Genomic DNA, 14,572 nt, shown 5'->3' with positions numbered 1-14,572 from the left:
GAAAGTACTTTTCTCATATTGTCATGAAAAATTAACCACATTCTTTGAAAGAAGGAAGGACTTGAATAACAATCTGCTGTCAATCAGTCATGGACATTAAGGAGCAGCTACTCCTCCCTGTGCTTGAACTCTGTCCATTGGACATTTTTCCTCAGTGTGTGCATTGACAGATCTTCATTGGGTAATTTATTATTGGAAACTAATTGCTGTATAGCAACCCTTCATTTCTATTTTTGGATCATCTGATCCAGGACAGCGTTAATTATCACAAAATAACCAGCTATACAAAAGCCTCATGACAAAAAAAGTGGATGTGTGATAGAATGAGCAAGAGAGATGTAATGATTAATGTGAAGTAACTGGTCAGGGACCAGCTCTCAAAGCATCTTCATATGCTACCATAACATGTGGAAAAGAGCAGAGGGACTAACCTAACGGCAAACAAGAGCTCCTCAATGTTTCATCTTGTTCTGAAAATTAAGTTTGTTTTGAATGCTTTCAGCTGGATGTTATAACCAGTCACAGTCTAGAAGATGAAAGGCTGTGTGACAGCAGAACCTTGACAAAAAATAGGGATCACCACCTAATTAGGATCATCCAGTTGCATCTCAGATTTCCGTGAAGACACTTCAGAAACAATTCAGTAACTCATTCACCAGGACTCCTCTGAGCCTAGGTGTTGCTTATGTATCATGCAACATGAGTGAAGAACCTATGATTTGCCAGAAAACAGGCCAGAAAACACACACCATACAGCTTGTAACTTCAGCTTCTGCCAGGGAACACTACGTGATCCTGCCCAGAGGTTTTTAAGAACAGGACAAACAAGATTCTGCCAGGAATAAGAGACTTGTTTAATCCTGTCTTTGGGCAGAGGATGGATCAAATGACCTTCTGAGGTCCTAATGGTCATGTTTCCAATGGCAAAAGTGACCATTTTCTCACCTGGCCAGTATACAGAAGAAGAATATACATGCTTTCCCTTCTCATTTCTCTTTCAGGCGGAGCAGGCTGCTGCTTTAGATAAATATAGTCGGAGAAACTGCCCCGTACACAGAGTTTGCCTTCTAGAGAGGGCTGAGGGTGGGAGGAAGGAAGTATTGCCTTCCCTATTTTGTAGATTGTTAGAGAGAAAGAACAGAGGAAACTTAGGGAGGAAAAATTTTAAGCTCTTTAAGCTCTTATTTACAGCTGAAGCATCCTTCAGCTTGACCCTACCTGCCTAAAGGTAGGCACTGGCTTAAATGCATTCTTGAATCAGGAACGGACAGAACAAATGACTCATTTAACTCAAGGGAATCTATGGTACAGTCAGAATTGGAAACTACACACACAAGCTGTTGGATTGTGAATCAGTGACAAATTTATCCTTTGCCTCTCTGTAGTAGTGCAACAGGGAAACACTTGATTTTATCCGATTTAACACAAGCCACGCTAAATACTGTATCTAAAATGGAACATTTAAATGGTGGATGGGGAAGAGGCGGCAGAGAAAAAGGCTGGGAGGGAGAAGAATTAGGGATGACATTTTATGTCTTTTAAAAGTCTGACCTTTTGGAAATATCACTGTGTACATTTTAAATATTAATAAAGGCACTAGCTGTTAGAAGGCACAGGGCTGTTGTCGAGGGGTGACCTTTTATTGAAGTAAAAGAAAATTGACAGTTTTATTAGCCATAGACTACTGCAAACAGAAGCTACAGGAAAAAAGCAAGCAAAAAAGCTGTCATTGTAATTAGCTACATTCTGTAAATTAATCTGAGGACGTGGCTGTTTCTAAATACTGCTGCAGGTCCCTCTGTATCTTAGCTCAGACTTACCAAACAGCTTCAGAGTGAAAAAGAATAGCATTTCCCATTTCAGTTCTTTAAAGACATGTTGTTCCCAGAGAAAACAACCGTGACACTGGGACAAAATCAATGGGAACTTCATGACCATCACTTCTGTGTGCCACTACAGGCATCCCCCTTAGCAGCTCTGAGCAAGGCTGGGCTAGAACCTCTTTTCAAGCATCACCAACAGAAGGACTAGAACAAGGATCAGACAGCTCTTACCTCAGACCTATTTTTTCTTCTCAAGACTAATTAACCTAATTAAAAGATCCTTGCTCAAATGACCTAGACTTATTCAGACTAGAACTTTGGTGGTACATGACTAGGAAAGAAGTAATCACTCTACTGCTTCATCCCAAACAATTTGTTTTTTATTAGAATGAAGACAGCTGAATTAACTTCTTGTCTTCATTTTGCTGGTCATAATCTCAAGGGTTCAGCTGTCTCCGATCCAAGGCCAGCTGATACAACACAGCTGTGTAACCTTGACTCAGACTTCTGAGAAAATTGCTAAGTTGTGAGAATGAGCTGTGAAAAACAAATAGAGTAGAGCCATCCAAGACAAGAAAAGTAAAATTGTAGGCAAAGGTAAGATTGTTGAGATAGGAGAGTTAGCAGCTCAAGGACTTGAGAGGAAAAAAGCCTCCAACATGAAAATGTATAAAGCCCTGCAGGAAAATAAACAACCGACACCAAAGAGAGACTTGGAAGTTGACAGTACATCATCAAGGATCTCTGTTCCAAAGAGGAACAAAGGCCATTCCTTCCCCATCTGACTGATGACTGCCTAGCCACTTCCTTTTATCCAGGCAAGGGTAACAAGTTTACGAAGAGTTAATTCAGACTCTTCAACTCCTAGTATGAATAAGGGAGAAGAGAAGGAAAGAAAGAGAAAAAAAGGACAGCTCTTGCTTGTCCTTCAGATATCCTTTACTGACAAACAAGGTGCTACATAACATTTTTGCACTTTGCTACCATTTACTTAATGTGATAAGATAAGGTCTTTCATACATTTTGGCTCCATTCAGTGTTTTTTTCATTAGTTATGTTATAGTTCACACCACAGAAAAAGCTGGGTTTATAAACTAGTGTAGTCATAAAGAGCAAAATCTGCCCTCCTTTATGTCACATTCTGCATGAGACATTTCAATGCATAGGATTTAGAGTTGATGTGCACCCCATAAAGCCAGCTGAGCCTCTTCTTGAACACGGCCCCACCACCAAGGCTAGTGGGAATGATGAGGGCTTAGAAATGGTGAGCAGCACAGGATTCACTCTAGAGGGAAACAAGTCAGTCTTCATCTCTTTTTTACTCCCAGAAAGCTAAGGACCAGCACACTCACCACAAAGCAGCTTTGCTGGTGTAAGCAATGGGTGGTGGTTAATCTATAGATCCTAGGTTTTCCTACCACTCAAACACACTGCATATATGCATATAAAAGGATAACTAGAACTCCAGAAAATAACTTTTTTTTTTTTTAAATGGAGGTATAATTTATTTTCCATTTGCATTTTTTCTTTTGGAATTACCTTCTTTGGCTGGTAGAACACAGGCTACATTTGTTTGGAGAAACAGGCAGGCAGGGAAAAGTTAAGCCTAAAACAAATATTTATTCTGAATGCCAGAATTTAATCAGTTAATTCACATAGAGACATCAATGTGATATCGAGTACAAGCTAAAAATATGGTCAGGAAGTCATGGGTAAATCAAATGGGAGAGAAAAGACAGTGAAGTAATTGCAAGGAGATTTATAAGTCTGTTACCTGGAAAAATAATCCAGGTGAGCTACTATTTTTTTATTTTAAAGTACAGCAAGGTATTTAGATACAAAGAATGTTAACAGTAACATAGAAACACTGTGAAAGAGCATGCATCTATCCTCTTACTATCTAGTTCTATTTAGAAGGGCCCAATTTCTCCTTCCTCTTTTCTCTTTGTATTGACAAAGTTTAGGATGCCTTGAGGGCGTTGTTGTATTACAACGGTATGCAACACCCATGAAAGAAAGACATGTCACTCCATTGAAACTGAGGTCACAACCAGTCCATCTCAAGGAAAGGAGACCTGGCACACACCACTGCAATGCAGCTGTTTAACAGCGCACAGAAGGTCATACAGCCTTCTGGGACAAAAGCTTCAACTGAAAGCGGAATTAGTGATTGTGATTCCTACTGATGTCAACGGAAACTGTCCTCTTTGACTGTAGACTCTAGACATACAACCTCTTCCTCCTCACACCCCCACTAGTATCCACACCTGACTTATCCAGAACCTGGGGATTATCACAGCATTGACATCTCATATAAAAGAAAAAAATACTTTTTATTATAAAAAAGACTAATTGCCAGCTAGAACTGAATATGTCATTCTGTGGTGGTATCACTAAACTTCTGCTGAACAAAGTCTTTGTCCTCTCTCAATGCAGAATAGTAAATGTTCAAAAATCTACCGAATTTGCAAAGCTCCAATGTGAATGACAGAGTTATTTAGGGATGTAAGGGAAAAATAGACTAAAGAGCAAACTGCTACAGTACATTTTGTGATAATGGGAATGAAAACCTCCACAAAAACAAGTTGCTATAACAAGTTTCCTTGATTAACTTACGTGACCTCAAAAAGAAAGATGCCTCATCCTCAGAGGTCTTGAAGACACTGAGTAGGCTGGGGAGCATCCTTTTGCAGAAGGGATTAAACTTCTTTGATTCAGAACAGCTACAGTTCAATCATTTCAACAGAATGCACATAGTCTTTCAGTAATTAAGACTGATTACCTTGAGCTATGGACAGGGAATCTTCTCTTCTGAGCACCTTCCATCCCAATCTATATCTTTATACTTAAGTAACAATAGCAAAACACAAATTAATGCCCTTTGATACTGCATTTTCCCTTGGTATCAGGAAAATTATTCAGTTTTGTGGTTTCCTGTTGGGAAGATGCAGGGAATGACCAGAGGACAGAAGCCTAATAGGCAAATCAATTTCTCTCCTTTGCTTTCAAGAAATAATTTTGCTTCTCCCCCATCCCTGGCGTTTGTAGTTGTCTTGAAGTTGAAAAGCAGGTTTCTGCTGAACTGCAGCCTAAGGAAACTCCTCGGTATATATGAAAAGTGAAGTTACTCTCTAGGGAAATGGCTAGAGATTTCAGCTTTTTGTCCAGAGATCTGAAGATATGAAACATCAAACAGATACAAAACGTTCAACAGACACTCCAGCAGAAAGTAAGAAAGCATTATATCCAGCCTATGATATAGTACCTTTTTAGTGCACTCTTGTCAACAAAAATCACTTCCTGTGAATCTATTCATGACTGTGCAGAGACCCTGAATGTCCTGGTTGCATCTGGGACAGAGTTAACTCTCTTCTTAGTAGCTGGTACAGTGCTGTGTTTTGGATTTAGTGTGAGAATAATGTTGATAACACGCTGATGTTTTAGTTGTTGCTAAGTAGCACTTATCCTAAGTTAAGGACTTTTCAGTTTCCCATGCTCTGCCAGCAAGCAGGTGTGCAAGAAGCTGGGAGGGAGCAGAGCCGGGGCAGCTGACCCGAACTGGCCAAAGGGGTATTCCATACCACAGAATGTCATGCCCGGTATATAAACTGGGGGGAGCTGGCCGGGAGGGGTGGATTGCTGCTCAGGCATTGGTCAGCAGGTGGTGAGCAATTGCATTGTGCATCACTGTTTTGGTTTTTTTTTTTTCCTTCCCCCCCCTTCTTTTTTCTGTTGTATTCCTTTTCATTACTATTATTATATTTCATTATTATTATTGTTAGTATTATATTTTACCTTAGATAGTAAACCGTTCTTATCTCAACCCATGAGTTCCACCTTCTTTCCCGATTCTCCTCCCCATCCCACTGGGAGCAGGCAGGGAGTGAGGGAGCGGCTGTGTGGTACTTGGCTGCTGACTGGGGTTAAACTACAACACTGCACTAGTCTTATACACCACTAAACCCTCAGGATTACTTAGATGACCAAAAGTCAGAAAATTTTACGTCTGGGATGCTCAGCAGCCGGTATAAGTCGGAATTACAATTTCAATGAAAGTGAAAGTTTGGACCAAAATACGTCATCCCTCAAAACTATACCTGGGATACTTAAGGAGTGTGACAGGAAAATATGCACATATCTAATGGTACACAACAGAAGACCACAATTATCTGCTAAAACAAGATATCCTTTTGGAAAAAGTAGTAACTGGCACATATTCACACATCTATTTGTGTCAGCAGCTCAGCACACCAAAGGGCAAAGGAGGGCAAAGATCTGGGGGAAATGTGTTTCTTTCCCCCCCGCTGGTTCTGAGATATTGTTCACAGTAGAAAAAGAAAGCTTATTTTCTTTAAAAACTAGTACTAAAATAGGTCTTCACAATAAAGATAATTTCTTCATATTCTTTTTTCAGCTAAAATATTATCTGGTCTCAGCAGCAGTCTTAATATTTGAATTAGCCATCTTCTTCCTTTTGAACTGCAAGGAAGTTACGTGATACCAAACAACTGTTGCAGGGGATAGAAGAAAGTAATCCAGATAAACAGGAAGAGAGCAGAAAGCCTGGAGATGAGAGAAAGGGAAGGATAAGTCTTTTTATTAGTTTTTAAGAAATCACATAGTTAATATTTACAGAGCATGTTACATCTGGAGGGATGTGAAGGTGTTTTGGCACAGTCTGTAGATACCAAAAATATCCAGGCCAACGTTTTGAAGTCAATGTTGGCATTTTAATCAACAGCCTGCTCTGTCTTTGCACATACATTTCCTGAGGGTGTTTCCTACCTCTACCAGAACATGGCGCAAGCAGCTTGTGCTTGCACCAGAGAGATGAGCGGGAAAAGACATTTTAAGCATATGGTAGGCTGGGTTGGCTCCATGACAAATAAACTGTATGTTATCAGCTAAAGGCAAGGATGAAGACGAAACAGAGAGAAGATGCTCAGTCCTGTTGGCTCAAAAAGTTACAGCCAGCTGTTACCAGTCAAAGTTTGTTTGTTTATTTATCTTTAAATTTTCTGCAATTCTGTGTGCAGTGAATAAGAGCCTTAAATCCCCAGTGCTTTCAGTATAGTGCCTTTCATTATAATGAAAATTTCCAGTCCTGGCCAGAGACAGTGTTAACAGTTTCTTCTCTCCTAAAACACAAGTCTTCACTGAGGTTAACAGGCTCTGCAATACCCAGCAGAACTACCACACAACTAATTTTCTTGTCTTTCAGCATTAGACTAGATTCCTTTCATTTTCTATAGTCATTTTATGGAGCATCACTACGTACAAAGATTACTGCTTAAATCACAGTTCGCTTTGATTTAGTGGAAGAAAGATAGTCCAGTGACTTGGGCTACAGAATTTCTATATGACTGAGGTATTGAGAGTCTGGGGGCCTCATTTATCTTCATTTTTCTTTAAGACAACAACAGACATACTTCAGCTAGGTCTATAATTCTTCAAGGCTCCTTTTATATGCAGTAGAAAGCAGGCTGAACTGTCTTAAGGTAGTGGTCTCCCCCCTGACAATACTGGGAACTGACTTTGCTCTCTTTAAAGTTAAATGAGAAGCTGAAGCTTCGGCCCCAAGGGTATAATAGTACTTCCCTACCTTTGAGGATATTACTTTAGAGATCACAACACATTCATACACTGTGGTCTTACAGGAATGATGATGGTGGTGAAACAAGCCTTATAAACACCATTACAGTATCATATAAATCTACATGAAATGTACCTAGCTTTGTGCTTAATTGCAGATATGCTAGTGGACTCGTTTGGAAAACTTGATTAGGACCGCCCTGGAAAAAACATAGCTCCTTTTGACTGAAAGCTGTTAGACAAATGCACCAGTTTTACCTATGCAGTAATTTAAATCTCTGTATAGATAGAATTCTCATCAAATACATTTGCAAGCAGTCTCTTAAGGTGTCTTGGCAGCTTCAATTTCAAATATCACAGTTCTGGGTTCGTTTACTTGGTGATGTGTGTAGCTCAACTGGAGAGAGTGCAGAGGAGAGTTAGGAAAATAAGAGACCTAGAAAACATGAGCTATAGAACTGGATTTGATGAGCCTCAAGGAAAAAAAAAAAATTGAGGGAGAACATGGTAGTAGTCTTCAAGTATTCAAAGGACACCTGCCAAAAGAGGGAGTCCAGACTGGTGGATCAGACAAGAAAGAAGATACTTGAATTATGGCAGAGAAGATTCAAAGCAGATTTTGGAAAGACTTCCAGTGTTAAAGGCAGTGAAGCAACGTTAGCTCCTTAGATGTCACCTTCCTTTCCAAAGTCCAAGCTGCACATTCCTCCTATCAGCTCATTCAGAAACACGTTATTCCACTATTCAAACACTATAAAAGTACATAAATCCTTTAGTATATTAGTTTTTATATTTTACTGAAAGTATTTTTATTAACATGACACAGATGTAATTCCAGAGCGATAGTTACAAACTCAAACCTTCATGTCAAGTAAGGATACTGAGAAATCAAGTTTTCATAGAGAGCAAGAAGCAATTTCAAACGAAGTTTCAGTAAGGAGCGTGCTATACTGGGAAGCCTTTTCAAAGGTAGTTTGGAGGTTCTCATAATTTTCCTTAATTCAAGAAAGGCTTAAAGAAAATTGAAAAAAATAAAATCACTTCTCTCAAGTCTATTTCAAGTATTTGAAGGATAGTTGATAGTGTTTCCTGCATATACATTCCTCTTTATGAGCCTAAGATGTTGTTTGTAGTTCAACAGTGTAGTTTTTCTATACATCTGCTTTCTTGTACCACATTCAACAAGTGCTTACAGAGAGCAATATATGCACAAAACACATGTATCTATGTAACCACATGCAACCCCTGATTGCCAGCTGAGCACACGGAAGTGCTACATGTAAGTGCAAAAGCAAATGCCCAAGACTATGGATGCAAGAGGACATGGAAATGAACTTCAGTTTTTGAAAGGTGTTACTTCTGGCATATCAATGCACAACTTGCACAAGGAATCATGTTATCAGATTTTTCTTTTCCATCCCATCCACACTGAGTACCTCCAAAAGGAAGAAGAGATGTCAGCAAGCGCTTACATTAGTTGTAAGTTTGACTGTGAGCTACTGGCAAGCAGCTGGTCTTCAAGGAAGAGGCCCCTCTCTGAAGCCAGTCCCAAGCCATTGCTTAATGTGGTATATCCAGACTTCGCCCAATGGTGCAAGTCCAGCAGCAATTCAAATATAAAATTAATCTACTTGCTGAAGAGTCAAAGAAATGGGGAGCAGGAAAAAGCAGACACCAACACAGCATCGAGGCTTTTTACTTCAAGGCCAGCTTTCTCTGCAGAGCTACTTAGTGCTTTTTTCAAAGCAATATTGCAAGGAACTGATTAAAAACAAGCTGCAAGTTTATGGAGAGTCATTTGTATAAAGATGTAACAAGGGGAAAAACAGAATTCAGCAAGTTCCTTTTTTTTGTGCTAGATAAGGAGGCTGGAGGGCAGCACTCAGCAATCCTATGCAATTACAAAGGCACAAAACTTCAAACCAGCTAACTCCTGTGTATGATGGTCACCTAATGAATAAAGAACTGTCTAGAGGCTTCATGTATAAACCTGAAGTCAGCTGTTATAAGAAACAGTATTTCACTTTAGTATAAATAAAACATACATCTGGATTTCTGCTGAATTCTTTGTTCACACTCCTACGCTATGATTGTTCCCAAGCAGTTTTCTCTTTCCCCAGGAGGCGTAAGAAAGTAGCTTAGCTAAGCCTAATAACACAGTTTATTTTATAAAAAGATTGGTTGACTCCTCTCTCTCTCTGCCCAAATACTTTATCTTTGGTCTAGAAGAACAGAAGCAGTAGAACACACTGCAGAGAAATCCTGAGGACAGGACTACATCTATGGAGGACTGATCTACTGACTAAAGCCCAGGCATAGGGGATGGATGTTTGGTTCCTAGTTCAATAACAGACTTGACAATTTGTTAATATGTGGGAGATGGTATATTCCAGACAGCTGCAAATGGGTGGGTGCGGAACAGAGTGAAACCTGTGCTAGTGCTGAGCTGATCTCCTGTAAGCAACACCTACTGAAAGGTATAGGAAAATGCATTCAGATTTGGCTTTTGTGGCCACAAAGTAGCCGATGTGGGTCATTAGATGACGCATGCATCTGCCACTATGTAATACATGGCTATTTCCTCCCCTCCCAGAGCCCTATGCCACCATTCCCAAAACAATGAAAACTCCTTTGCAAATTTTTTGGCCTCTTTGGGCAGTAAACATTATAAATATGTTCTGCAGTTAGCCATAATCTAATTGCACCTATCCATTAGGTTCCAGTTCTAGTTGCACCGCCATAAACAGGTAATACAATAATTATTAACACTTTTGCCAAACTAGATTTCTGGAGCCTTTATTTACACGAGCACTATAGTTCCCAAAATTCTCTGTGCCTGCTCTCTGACAGAGTTCTGCATTTGGAAATCATGAGTGGGAGTTTAAAATAGGTTCAGCATACAGCTCGCACTGTTCCCATCTCTGACATCCATATGTGGTTTGGACAATCTGGAGCTTTCTTTGAAAGGCCTCGCTCTGCCTATTTTGCAAAATAAAGTTGTACATTCGCTGCTATTAGGCTCTGCAAGTTGCAGCACTTTAAGATGTCACTGACTTGATAAACAATGAAGTTTATAAAACAGTCTGATGGCTAAACAGACACATGCAGGATCAAATGTTTGCCACACAAGCAATCAAACAAATTGATGAACATGAAGAAAGTGATTATAGAACTATAACTGTTCTATTATTAACCAGCAATCTGCATATCTTCCTCCAATTAATGCCTAAGAAAGGAGATGCGAGTCAGTTGAAACCTAATTACTGGCATAACACTTTGTTGATTAGAAACACAGTAACAGTCATTGCTTCTACTTCATTTACACAAGGCCCATAATAATAAGCCAAAGGATGTCAGTCAGTCACTGCTTTCCTGCCAGAAGTTTCTGCCGTAGCAATAGCTTCTAGTGTAAACGCACTCCTCTACCCATGTCACTCAGTTCGGTAATTGCCTTGCCACTCATATAAAGAAAACAATTTCCGGCTTTGATGGGATTTTGTCGGCGATGTGAAACCGCTACTGCAATCTTTGCAGCTAGGTGTTAGATGGGTTACTGTGGTGGATCATAACATGAAACTAATCTTTAAGGAAGCAGGTGGAAAGAGAGAGAGACTTACAGGTTGGTAGGTGCTAGGAAAACGGTGCTGTCCGAGTGATTAACAAAAGGAAAGTGCTAGATGAGGTGGAACTGAGACAAAAAGAAGAAAGCAGAAGCAAAGAGAAGAAAGTTGTTTTGCCATTTTCTTACCATCAAGAACGTCTCTCAGTTCAGCGCATCTTTCAGAAACTCTTATAAAACCATATACGCTTATTTTATATGCCATAGGTAGCTGACTAGCAGTTTATAATTTCAGCTTGCAGGCTTTATATTTGGGCCTCCCCATGAAGGGTACATTTATCACCATCATTTCATCATTCCCAGGCTGAAGCTGCAGATGCAAAGAGTTTTCCTTTCAGTAGGTGACACGTAGCATTTTTCTCACTTCACCACCTCATTCCCAGGATGAGGTCACCCAGTGTTAGACATTTCATTCTGCTGCTCATCCAAGGTGAACCCAGAGTCCAGCTTTCTGTGTGACACCTGAGGGCCCCTCCCAAGCTCCCCATGCGACTCTGCATGACCCCAGCTTGTCTCAGTAGCAGGGCATATGCAAGGAAAAGGCTCTAGGATGGCAAGCAACAGCTAACCTTGTCTGCTTCCTGTCATAGCCGGCACCTGCAGCAATGGAGACAAGACTTGCTTCTCCCCCCTGTCCCCTTACCTCCCAGGTGGATTTATACTGAAGTTTTCATGGACAGGCATCAGAAAGGTATTATTTATCTTTCTCTCTTATGATGATTCAAAACTTAATCAGAAATACAGTTTCTGGGTAGCAAGATGACAGAGCCAATGGAAAGGTTCCTTTTTCATGGTTTACAGAAAAGCGCATAAAGAACATGAGCTCATTTCAAGGCTCTTTTTGGATGGAAAGCCATAGCAGGAAGAGGGTAATGAGACTTAAAATTAAAGGAAAATAATAACCGTCCCGCAGTATCAGTCAGAGAAAATCTCTAGTCTTATACCTCAAATCTTCCCTTGCAGGCATAAGGGACAGTTTGAAACAGCCAAGCTGTCCATGAATAGACACAACAGCTATGCTTCTACATTTGCTAAGGGGCCAAGGCATAAGCAAAGTATTACATATAATTCATGCAAATTATTTTCATGTACACATTTTTCCACTAGAAAAATAAAGCCCCAACTTATTGGAGTCCCAGAACCTGAGGATACCAGAAATGCCAAGGATCTCTGTCAGAGTTACCCGAGGGTCCGACCCACAGACACATACATTCCAACAGGCGAATTGTTATAACATCTGACAGGAAAAACATGCTGAACAAAAGCATCTATTTCAGTTGCTTCCAATGAAGTTTTGCATTTATTTCATATCTGTTGCTTTAACGTTCAATATTGCTATCCCAAGATCCTATGACAGGACTGAAATTAACTGTCTTCAGCATGCTTTCTATTTCTGAATGTACTCCTGAGAGATATGAATTATGAAGGTCTTAAATGCACCAAGCTCCTCATCTCTTCATAACATTGTCTATATCTTAACCATGGCACATACCTTTAGCAAGCAAAAGTATATTAAGTTATTGGGAAAAAACCCTTTCATTCTTAGCTCAAATGGTTCTACTTCAATTGCAGTATATTTCATCACAGTAATCTTAAGACACTTTCAAAACCGCTCTTGCAGTTCAAAGAGGTAAAGAGATTTATCTTCTTCAGGATGATACCAAATCTGATCTTTTGAGCAATTACAGCCCTTTTTCATACAGAAAAACTTGGATGCACACAAACCATGGACTCAGGGAAACCTTTTAGCATCAGCTAAAGCTCACTGGTTCTCCCTCTACCCAAAAAAAAGCACAGAAACTGTTCTTACCTTCAGAAAAGGCATGACAACTCCCAGTGTATGTGTTCAGAAGTATCCAAAACCCCCCAAAGCAGTCAGGCTTTAAGCCTTTGCTAATCCTAAAATAGGAAAAAGAAGCAATATTTAGGGAATATTTTTTTTTTTTTTCCAAACAACACAGAATAAAGTTTTTAAAAATAAAAACATGAAGGAATAATACTATTATGTTTTTTGATCTTTAAAAAAAACCACCCCAACAAACAAACAAACAATCCCTCCTTGGCAGGTAGTCTGGCTTTATATTGATCACTTCTTGTTCTTCACATATAGTGAAAGGTTACTGTTAATGCTGACTACACACTAAATAAGGAGTGACATACACAAAGAATATATCCAAAATAGCCCAATGCTTGGCTTTACTGTAAATGAGATCACCAGCAGTACCCCAGAGTTGATTTGTGCCCTATTTTCAGTAGTTCGTATTTCTTTAGCATAGCACTTTTCAAAATTGAAAAATAAGCATAAATTCTATGAGCTTAAAATACAACCTAGGCAAAAACATTTTACAAAATACAAGGAACTGTTGAGGCAGAGTTTAAAGTGTAATCACAAATTTAGGACAGTTTCCCACACACGCTCCTTTCTTCGGAGTTTTCAATAACTCTCTTACACCCTAATTCCCATTATCCCCAGGTTTTCCCAGCTTTGTATTCTTTTCCTCATATTTATTTTTCCATCCAGTAAGAAGCCACTTCCCTGTTTTCTTCTTTGAAAAAAAAAAAAAAAAAAATCTGTAGAATCACTATGCAGACAGATAAGAAACTGCAGCATATTTTAAAGAGGAAATTACATATTCAGGACATTGGAAAACAGAATCAAGTGTACACATCACTTCTGGTAAAAGCAAAAGAGGTTTCCAAGCATATTTTTCAAGCTGCAGGGATTTGTCCAGTACCTGTTTGCTCTGAATGAGCTTGTAAAGAACCACAAAACAACAACCGTAGTTGATAGACACCATCAGCATGACGTTCTGCAAGACCTACCTCATACCACTTTTGATTTCACTCTGCACACTCTTTTTTGTGCTTGTGCCTTTGAAATGCACAAAATAGGGCAAGCTCTACTCAAGAAAATAACACATTTGGAACAAAATTACAAAACCCATATCCAAACCCTTCACGCTTCTATCAGAAAAAGCAAACCGTAGGGTCAGCCCAAGAAGAAAACGAGGACGTTTAAAAAAAGAAAAGAAAGAAACTCTATCATCATCGCAAAAAAGGCAGCAACAAATAAAACCAACAAAGATTACCTCAAGGACTTTAGCCCACACCTCACTAACTGTTTCACCTTCACCTCCTCTTCTGAACTCAGTTAATCTCCCCTTCATGCTTTTTCCTGTTTCTAAGGTCCCTATTTGCTAATCACTTGTGTCTCCAGAGCAGCTTGGCTAATTTGGCTCTGACAGCTATTAGTCGTCAGGCAACACCCAGCACTAGCTTTTACACAAGTGTCTGTATTTACTCATTTATCCTTTCCCTTTTTTGGGGGAAGATCATAAAGTCAGCATGCTGCAGACATGAAGAGAAGGAAGCACCTCAAATAAGAGAAGAGAGCATATCTCTCACACTTAATTCATATCACATTTATGAATATTCATAAAAGGAACATCTAGGCCAAGACAGAGAACGGTATTTTGGAGAGAAGAAACAAATGCAGCTGCTGATTAGCTTTGTAAAGACACACGTGAAAAATGTCACA

The sequence above is a fragment of the Gymnogyps californianus genome, chromosome 3 (genome assembly GCF_018139145.2).
Source record: "Gymnogyps californianus isolate 813 chromosome 3, ASM1813914v2, whole genome shotgun sequence".
Taxonomy (NCBI): Eukaryota; Metazoa; Chordata; class Aves; order Accipitriformes; family Cathartidae; genus Gymnogyps; species Gymnogyps californianus.
This window is presented reverse-complemented; position numbering follows the sequence as displayed.